The sequence below is a fragment of the Cebus imitator genome, unplaced genomic scaffold (assembly GCF_001604975.1).
Source record: "Cebus imitator isolate Cc_AM_T3 unplaced genomic scaffold, Cebus_imitator-1.0 Scaffold173, whole genome shotgun sequence".
Classification (NCBI taxonomy): Eukaryota; Metazoa; Chordata; class Mammalia; order Primates; family Cebidae; genus Cebus; species Cebus imitator.
This window is the reverse complement of record NW_016107488.1, coordinates 4,210,411-4,219,497: the sequence shown is the minus strand read 5'-3', so window position 1 is coordinate 4,219,497 and position 9,087 is coordinate 4,210,411. Positions and strand designations below refer to the sequence as shown.

The following is a 9,087-nucleotide window of genomic DNA, read 5'->3' as shown; positions in this document are numbered from 1 at the left end:
GTGATGGGGAGAAAATCTTGTATCAAGAAAAATAAATGTATTTGCTGCATAACTGTGTATGCTCCCACAAGAGCTATGAGCTTATGAGAACACAGCAGATCATTAATTCATAAATAACCAAGAATGGCAAGCACAGTTTCTCTGTGAATATCCAGTAATTCTTCAAGAGCCTTTTAAAATACCTGGTTAACTACAACATTGGGTGAAAGGATTATCAAAATGAAAACATTTTGAAGAGAAGGGTCAAGGAGATTCAGAAGACGGGGAATTAAACTGAGACAGTTGGTAGGAAGTGGCATGTAATATATGCTGAATGCACAGCATAAAATGTTCTTATTCACTCAGAAATTATTTCAACTAACATTCTGAAAGGTCTCTAGAGGTAGCGGGTTAAATGTCATTTTGTGATTTCCTTTTGCTTTTTTTTTTTTAATTTCCTTTTATACACCTTATACAAAAGGCCATTCGTCAAGTTCAAGAATAGGAAGGACACCGTGCCAGTGGGCTGTTGTTGTTGTTGCTGCTGTTAAGAAAGGGAGTTTACATCCCAGCATGGTGCCCAAAATGGTGTCCAAAGTGCCTCCAGAGCAGCTGCAAAGCAAATGGAATTTCTACAGCAACTCAAGAGCTACGGAAACCCGTCTATTTGCAGAGAATTATCTAGATGGGACCCATATTCTATTGATTTGAGCAGTAAAAGAAAAAATAAACCTTTATTTTCTTGTGTATTTTGTGAGACACGCACACACAAGAAAAAAGGACTCAAAGCAACAAACAAAACACACTTAGAAACTCCGTGGGGAAAAAGGTCAGGCTACTATTGACAAGTATGTAAAGACACCTCCTAAACCATGGGAAAACATGTAGAAATCCTTTCGACTCACTGCATTCAGAACCCATGGAAGGGAATCACAAAACTGCACTTTGGCATTGTTGGCCTGAAAGGATATCTATTTATCATCTTATAAGACAGCTCGAATGATCTTTATCTACTTTGCCCACTTTCTGACCCAAATTCAGGGTTTTTATGGAAAATTGCAGTCAGTTTGATTGATGAAATCCAAAGATGTCTAAAATGGCACCAAAGATCTCCAACTGTGCAGACTCCAACCGAGGGCTTCAATGTTGGCATTGTTCCTGAAGGAATAAAAAAAAAAAAAAGAAGAAAAACTTGAGAAAAACAGGCAAAAGTTAGAGGATTTCTGCTTTAAAACTTCAAATTTCAATGAAGATCCCCAAACCCATTATCCCTGTTCACACGTGCGAACTGGGCGGACATCAAAGTATTTCCCACACATCGCAACAAAACCGGGTTTCTCTTGAACCAACAAACCTTTTTTGTAACGGGCTGAATGGCTGTATCTACGGAGCCAGCAGGTTGTAGAAAGGCGCTCGCAGCGTGGAGGAGCCGGTAGTTGGAGAACCAGGCGCGCCTGATGGGGCGCAGGAAGGAAAAACTGACCGACGCGATGGCCCCTGCCACCGGCCATTTGGGGCTTTCAAACGCCCTAACGAGGAGGAGTCCGAGCGGCCACTGAAAGCCTCCCTGTTCCTGGGCAGGGCAGCCAGAGTGCACTCCCCTCTCCCGTCCCAGCCTCCCGGCGGCGCCACCATTAACCCGGAGCCAGACCCAGGCGGAAGCCCCGGCGCCAAGGCCCGCGGAAGCAAGAGACAGCCGTGATAGTCTTCGAAACCCGGTCCAATTTCGAAGACGGCGCATTATAGTGGAATATTGTCACCTGCCTAATTGTTCTAAGCTGGCCTTCGCCCCTCCCCCATTAGTAATAAGAGCTTAAGCGCTCTTCCTCCCCGGTTACCAGGTCCGGGAGCTGATGAATGAACCCCCTAGCAGGGGAAAATCTTGGGAGCTGTCTCCTGTCCTATTACCCAAGGGGGCCGGCTATAAATCTTCCTTCATTTTAACCACATTTACCCTCATCCTCCGGGCTAGGGATGCTGCGTTAAGATTGCACTGATGTGCCAATGCTCTGGACCAGCTGCTCCTAAATACAGACAGGTCCTTGTCAATTAAGGCTTTGAGAAGCAGGTCCTCGGGCCCTGGGGCATTGGAGCAGCCAGCAGCGTGCAGCCCCCACAATTAGTATCCATTTGGAAGGGACCTTCAGGGCACAAATGCACAGGCAAAGGAAGAATCAAAACACCAGGCAACTTCAATTCTGGAAATTGGTCTTGTAAGTGTTGTGAAACTGAACAGACGGCCTCCAAGAAGGGAGCTAAGATTTCTGGTGCGAGATGGGCCTCTCCTGCCCCCCTTCCCTAGATCATCCCTTTGTTTTGTTTCAAGCCCGGCAGTAGATTGAGTTTGTGGATAGGTTTGGGGGGAAAGAAAGATAAATGAATACATTCATTTGCCCGTTCCAAGCTGAGGTTGTCTTTTGTGGCCACCTCAAGCAGCTGGTCAATCCTGCCCAGACCCTGGCCTTTGGCCCAGGGGGCGCTGGACAAGACAGGCGTTCCAAGGAGAAGAGCTGCGATGTATCAGGTCAGCGAGGCCAACCCGCCGGTGGGCCAGGCAGGACATTAGCAGCTAAACAAAACCCAAAAGGCTCAGGGGGCCTGGGGCACCACTAGGGAAGGTGTTTGTTGAAGCAATTAGGAGCAGTTGGTAGTTAGGGGCGGAGAAGAGGGCAAAGCTTGTGACACAGGGCAACTTAGCTGGACAGCAAGGGTGGACATTCAGAGGACATCACTGTTTAAGAATGTGTGACCCCACCAAGTTCAAGAACAGAGCAAACAGCACAGGCCATTAGGGACAGCCGTCAAACGGATGGCAACAAAACCAAGAGGGGCATTGAGAAAAATCTTTCAATATTAAATATGGAAAAGTATTAGGGACCAGGGCAGAGGGTCAATGAAAGTCAACAAGAGTGTCGGCTTAATGAGATAAAGAATTTAATATCAAAAATGCATAAATCTGCACGGAAGGCAGCCCTATAATGGAGATAAAAGAACCAGTTCAGTCAACATTCTGTGATAATGGCACCACAATAGATAGCATCAGGTTTTTAACATTGAACACAAAAGTTAAGAGAATGAAAGGAAAGGCAGCTCCCTTAATTGAGAACCTGCTGGAAGATTTCCACAGGCCAAATGCCTTGCTGGCTGCTTTGCAAACGTTCTGAGCCTCTGAGCCTCAGGAGAAAGGTGGGCCTCTTTTTTAAGGGGGGGGTTTCCACCCAACCTTTTCCCCTTACAAGGCTTCCCCGCTCAGAGGCACACATTTTCTCTATAAGAGTCAAAGTCCTTTCTCTCAAAACACACCGTGATTTTCCTCCACCCATTTCAGCAAGGAGATAAGGTTTCTTTTAAAATTTGCTTCACCTTCCTAACCTAAGTAAGCTAACAAAGTTCTTAGCAAGGAATATATTATAAAAAAGAACAGTTTAGGTTTTATTTTAGTTTTCCTGCTAAGAATAAAAACACGTATTTCTTCAGAAGGGAGGATCAGCCCAAAAGCTTCAAAAGACTTTTTCACTGTCCTCACTTTTTTCCAATCAATAACGAATCTTATTTTCAAGGAATCTTCCAAGCAGCAGAGTCCTTAACAATCACTGAAGCTTAACGAAGCAAATATTTCTGCTGTATGTGCCAGAACTCTCTGGGATTTCACCTATGCATGAAAAAGACCGTCTCTTTAATATCCACAGGTGGATGCTGAAAATCAAGGAGAGAATGTCCTATCCTGACAGCAGTATGGCAAGTGGTATGTCATTTCAACTGTGTACATCTGCTGCCCAAGACTCTAATTGTTGCCGCAGCAAAAGAACAGGGAAACCTATCTTCCAGGCACTCATTATTTGGGGATGCCTTCTACAGAGCGGAGTCATAGCTTCTTGTTTGTATTTTTTATTTCCATGATACTTGATAGTTTTCAAAACACATTTACACACATTATCAGAGTTGATCCTCACAGCTATTTTGTAGAGTGAATGGGGCAGGCATGATTATTCCCACTGTCTGTGAGAGGAAGCAGATTCAGAAATGTCAAATAAGCCAACTGACTTTACTAGATCAATGACAGTCCGATTCCTAACCTAGTGTGTGTTTTACATCTTCCCTGTACTTTGTCCTCCACGATTTGGAACTGGAGGTTCAGAGGCATGGTCAGAAACTGTTATCTCCCTCAAGCCTGTGTAGACACTTTGATGTTCATGCCTATAGGGGCTGTGAATAGTGCCTGTTTTAGAACACTAGACGCCTTAGGGGACTCGCAGAGCATGCATCCAATGCCCTCATTTTACAGAAGTCAAAACTGAGGCTCAGAGTCCTTCAGTGCCTGACCAAGGTCCCCAAGACAGGAGCTGGTAAACCTAGGCTGAACCAAAATCCTGTAGTCCCACAAACAAGTTGAATCAGAAACCCTCCAGTATCCACTACACCCAATTTTCTGGTTTTCATTATTTATTTCTTCGTCTTTCATCTCATATGGGATTATCTCCTGACAAACATTTTTGGACTCAAAGAATGAGTAATGGCCAGTAAATGAATAGATGGGATTAGGGAGACTAATCAAAGAGACACCAGCTTGGACCCACCTCCAGTGACATTGACAGTGATAACGTGAAAACCATACTGCACACATTTGGATGTCTTGTGTGTGTGTGTGTGTGTGTGTGTGTGTGTGTGTGTGTGTGTGTGTGAGAGAGAGAGAGAGAGAGAGAGAGATAAAGTTTTGCTCTGTTGCCCAGGCGGGAGTGCAGTGACTTGATCTCAGCTCACTGCAACCTCTGCCTCCAAGGTTCTCCTGCCTCAGCCTCCTAAGTAGTTGGGATTACAAGCATGCACCACCACGCCCAGCTAATTTTTTGTATTTTTAGTAGAGATAGGGTTTTGCCATGATGGCTAGGCTGGTCTCGACCTCCTAACCTCAGGTGATCCACCTGCCTCGGCCTCCCAGAGTGCTGGAATAACAGGCATGAGCCACTGTGTTCAACCAAAAAGGCAGATAGCTAAAGAATTATGAGGCCAGGTGTGGTTGTTCATGAATAAAAAAAAGAAATTTCGAAATCCAAATATAGAATAAATTAATAAAANAAAAAAAAAAAAAAAAAAAGGAAAATAATGTGTTATAAGAAAAACTGGCCCCGCAGTTTTGTGTTTGTTTTGATTTAATTTGATACAGCTGCTAAGTCAAGGTCTTGTTCCTGCAACTGTCACCTCTCTCACTCTTAAACAAGGAAAGCCCAGGGCACGGGGCCTATGTTCAACAGAGCTTACTCTGGCAAGGCCCAGCCTCAGCTCCTCCCATATTCTTCTGCAGGCAGAAACATCAGGGACAGTTAGGAGCCCAAACCTATCAGGGGGTGGATAAGACTCTATACCATCACACTTGGGAGTCACTCTAGCCAGCTGACTTCTAAGAGCCCTTCCATCTCTAAATTCTGAGATCCTGTCCCGATCTTCTGACTTGTAGCCAGCTGGGACTAAGTAGGCAGGAGATGACTGGTAGGAAGGCCCTGGCAGGTAATGCTCCCCACCCCCCCACCCCCACCCAGAGGATGCCTTGGGGAGCAAAGCTGGCTCTGGCATCTCCAGGCCCATGCCAGCTGGAGTGACCAGACCAGGCGATTTCCACGGAATCCTCTGAATCATTCCCATCCTCTTACCACCATCAACTCCCTCCTGTCTTGGCACCTGGCAACCGGCCAGAGTGCATGGCGCCAGCTTGGCACTTCCAGGGCTTGCCTCCTCCTACCCTTGCCAGATCTGGTCATTGAGAGCACACGTGGGGCACCTGGCTGCTCCTGCCCACTGGCCCTGTCCCCCAGCTGCACCTCAGACAGCCGGGACCAAGCAGGGCATCAGCACTCCTGAGAGCTGCCGTCCTCCCTGAGAGCTGCTGTCCTCCCTCTCCACCTTTTCGGCCCCCACTCCCATGCCAGCTACCAGGGGAGAGGATTTGGGAGACCAGACCACTGCCTGGAGCACCAAGTGTCTGTAGACCACCTTGTAAAACTCAGGACACCCAGAACAGCACACCCGTGCTCCACAGCATAAACAGGGAGAAACCTGTCTTCACAGGGAGGAACTGCCCTCCACAATTTGGAAGGACAATGTGAATTCCAACATACACCAGAACCCAAACTAGAGGTGGACCAGACGGGACTAGAATTTGCAGTTTTAAAGCTTTTTTTTTCTATAGAAAAATGTAAGTTAGCTAAATGCAACAAAGATTTTCCGCAGGTTCAGGAGGTCAAGCAGATGTAGACAAGCACAGGGGAGTTATTTATGTCAAGTTGGGTTATTGTAAAGGCGAGAGAGAGAATCACCCAGGCGGCTTAGGCAGCCAGTGGGCCTGCGCGGGGTCAGGGTGGCAGGCAGTGTGTCCATCCTGGCGGGACAGTAATTGCCCCGGGTCTGACACGACGCCGGGAGCTCAGGGCACCTCCATCCATCTCCATCCAGTTAGAGATGCGCCCCCCGACTGGGCGGGTGGCCCGGCTTGGGCCTCAGCTTGGAATAATGAGAACAATTGTCTCCCAGCCTGGCACAGCCCTCCACCACTCCTACGGGTTCGATGCCCCTCTCATTTCTCCAGCCCTGCTTGTTCCCCAGCCTTGGCGATGGGGATCAGGTGGGAGGTCAGCTCCAGATGCAGTGGCCCTGAGCTCAGAGAGCAGCTAAGTCAGGGTGCCCCCGGAGGAGATCGAAACCTCGGCCCCCACTGCCCTCCACTTTGCCTCCGCCAGCCACTAACCCACCTCTTTCTCCACCTGTCCAGCGAATCCAGCTGCCCGGCCTTTCCCTCTCACCCAAGAACCCCCGGCTCCTGCCTCTAGAATTTTCCACCAGCACTGGGGGCTGGTAAAGATTCTGCCCCCTCTGACAATTTAATAGTCCCAAGTCATCATCTGCGTGACACTGGCCATCCATCTTCTCCCAGGGGAGGACAAAGCCGGGCCTCCCGATTCCAGGCCTCTCCCTCCCCAGCTCTTTCTATTTTGGGACAGCCTCACCACAATGGCGTCCTTATAAACCATAATGGCGATGTTTATGAAGGCCGCAATACCAGTGTATGAAGACAATTTTATGCCTAATTAGAAAATGATGTAACTAGAGAGAAGACAAAGGGAAGCTGTCCCCCCTCCCGTTTCTCTCTCTTCAATCACACCCCCTCCCCAAATTTCCTAGGGCAGGACCCCTTGCGAGTGCTTGGGGCTTCAGGACTCTGTTTTGACAGTAGCTGGGCTCCCCGCGCCCCGCTGGCCCTGGCCGTGCGACCAGCCGGCGGCCGCTCGGGGAGAAGGCTGGGGAAGGGGATAGGGGGAGGTCGCCGCGGGGAGGGGACAGAGGCAGGCACAGAGTCTTAAAGAGATTTGAGACTCGCGCTCCTGCACTTTCTATCCCACGCGCCCCCATCCGAGGGGACCTCACCCCTGGGAAGACTCCAATAAATGCAACCCGGCGCCACTCGATTCCAGGATAATTTTTAATATATATGCAATAAATGTTCACTTTGTTAGATTGAATGACAGACAATAATATCGGCAAATCTTCATATCCATCCATTACCAGCAAATGAGCCGCACAAAGGACAGATTTGCTTTTGATTAATTTATTTGCAGACTCGGGTTGATAAAGCAATAACTATTTGGTTAAACTTGACATTTGGTCTTCAGGGGGTTATCAGACAAATCTCTGTCGCTCGGAAGAGATAATAAAGCTGTTTAAAGGGGATTAATTATTAATTGGCTGCAATTAATTTCCCCCCTTTGCTCGGCTGCTGCCACAATTCGCATCCTTCACCCACAAACAAAAGACAGAGGTTTGCCCTCCCCGCCACCCACTGACCTGAGGCAAGGAGGGGATCCCCAAAGCCCTGAGTGAAGATGTGATCTCTTGCACCCCGGTTATTTCAGTGCAGACTATGTTAATGAACCTTTGGCAAAACTTGTCCGTATTTGTCCCTGGCAGCTTTTCTGGAGTCGAGGGTGCGATTAAACATCAATTTGAGGATCGTGGATTCGGAGCTGATTTTCTAGTCTCAATATTTTTTATTGTAAGGACATCAGCTCACACCGTTGTTACATCTAAATCCACACTCCCAATTTGTTTCCTTGGGGCAGCGGTTTGGCGGCTGAGCTGGAACCTGGGTGTGGAAGAATCACAAGCCCGGCGCCCTGCCGATAACGCGGAGAGGATTCCTTCTTTCCCCCTTTCCCACCTCGAGCCCTGCCGCGGAAACCCTTCCCGTTGCCTCCCTGGCCTTGAACTCCTCCCGATGACTGCAGGAGACCAGGGCCGGAGGCCAGACTCTACTCCCGCGCAGATACGGGAAGACTCCAGGCTGTGCTTGGGCTGTTTCGCTGGGCCTGGCCGAGGAATGAGCCAACCTCAGCATGCTAGGGCCAGAGTGAGAGGCATCTTCATGACCCTCGGTGCCCCTTCCTTTGCTAATAACCTGTCGGGACTTTAAAAACCACGTACTGAGACAAGCCCAACAAGCCAACCCGGCCACCGCCCAGGCTGACTCGGCCTCTCCGACATCCACCCGCTTCAAGGGACCTGTACCCTTCCCTCGGGAGCAAGCTCGGGTCCGGGACTGGCAGGGTTCCTGCTGTCTCGGGAGCCGCCTTAATCTGTACCACCGTCCCGTAAATCTGTAGCTAAGCCCACAGCCGGACTATGATCTCCAAGCCGAGCTGCGGGAGAGGTGTCGAACTGCACTTCCCTTCCCGCTGTGAGCCACCGAATAAACTTGGCCACGCTCGGGAAGGATTCTCGTGCTCAGAGAACCTAGGGCGTAGGAGAGGGTGGGTAGGCGCGAATAAGCAGGCTCCAAAAAGTGGTGTGGCTTGGCAATCCTAACCGTTCTTGGCGGGTAGAAAGTTTAGTGCGAATAATCTCCAAACGCCCTGGTTGGAGAAAAGATAACTTGTGGAGAGAATGTGACGGGGATGGCCTGGTCAGGTAACAGGGTCTGGTATTGGTGAGCGCAATCTGATCGCAGAAAAGCTGATGGGAAATCTGGGCTTCGCGCTGCGTCCTGCTTTTCCTACTTTCCCATTCCCTCCCCATCTCCCTTCCCTTTTCTTCCCTTCTCTACCTTACCCTCTATTCCCTTCC

General features: G+C 48.9%; 1 long non-coding RNA gene across 1 annotated transcript in view; it reads right to left on the bottom strand.

Moving 5' to 3' along the window:
• Window positions 1–685: 685 nt before the first annotated feature.
• LOC108315554 overlaps window positions 686–9,087 on the bottom strand; it is a 10,019-nt gene continuing 1,617 nt past the window's right edge. The window contains exon 2 of the long non-coding RNA XR_005202861.1: window positions 686–1,137. This is a non-coding gene — a long non-coding RNA (uncharacterized LOC108315554). The remainder of the gene's footprint in view (window positions 1,138–9,087) is intronic.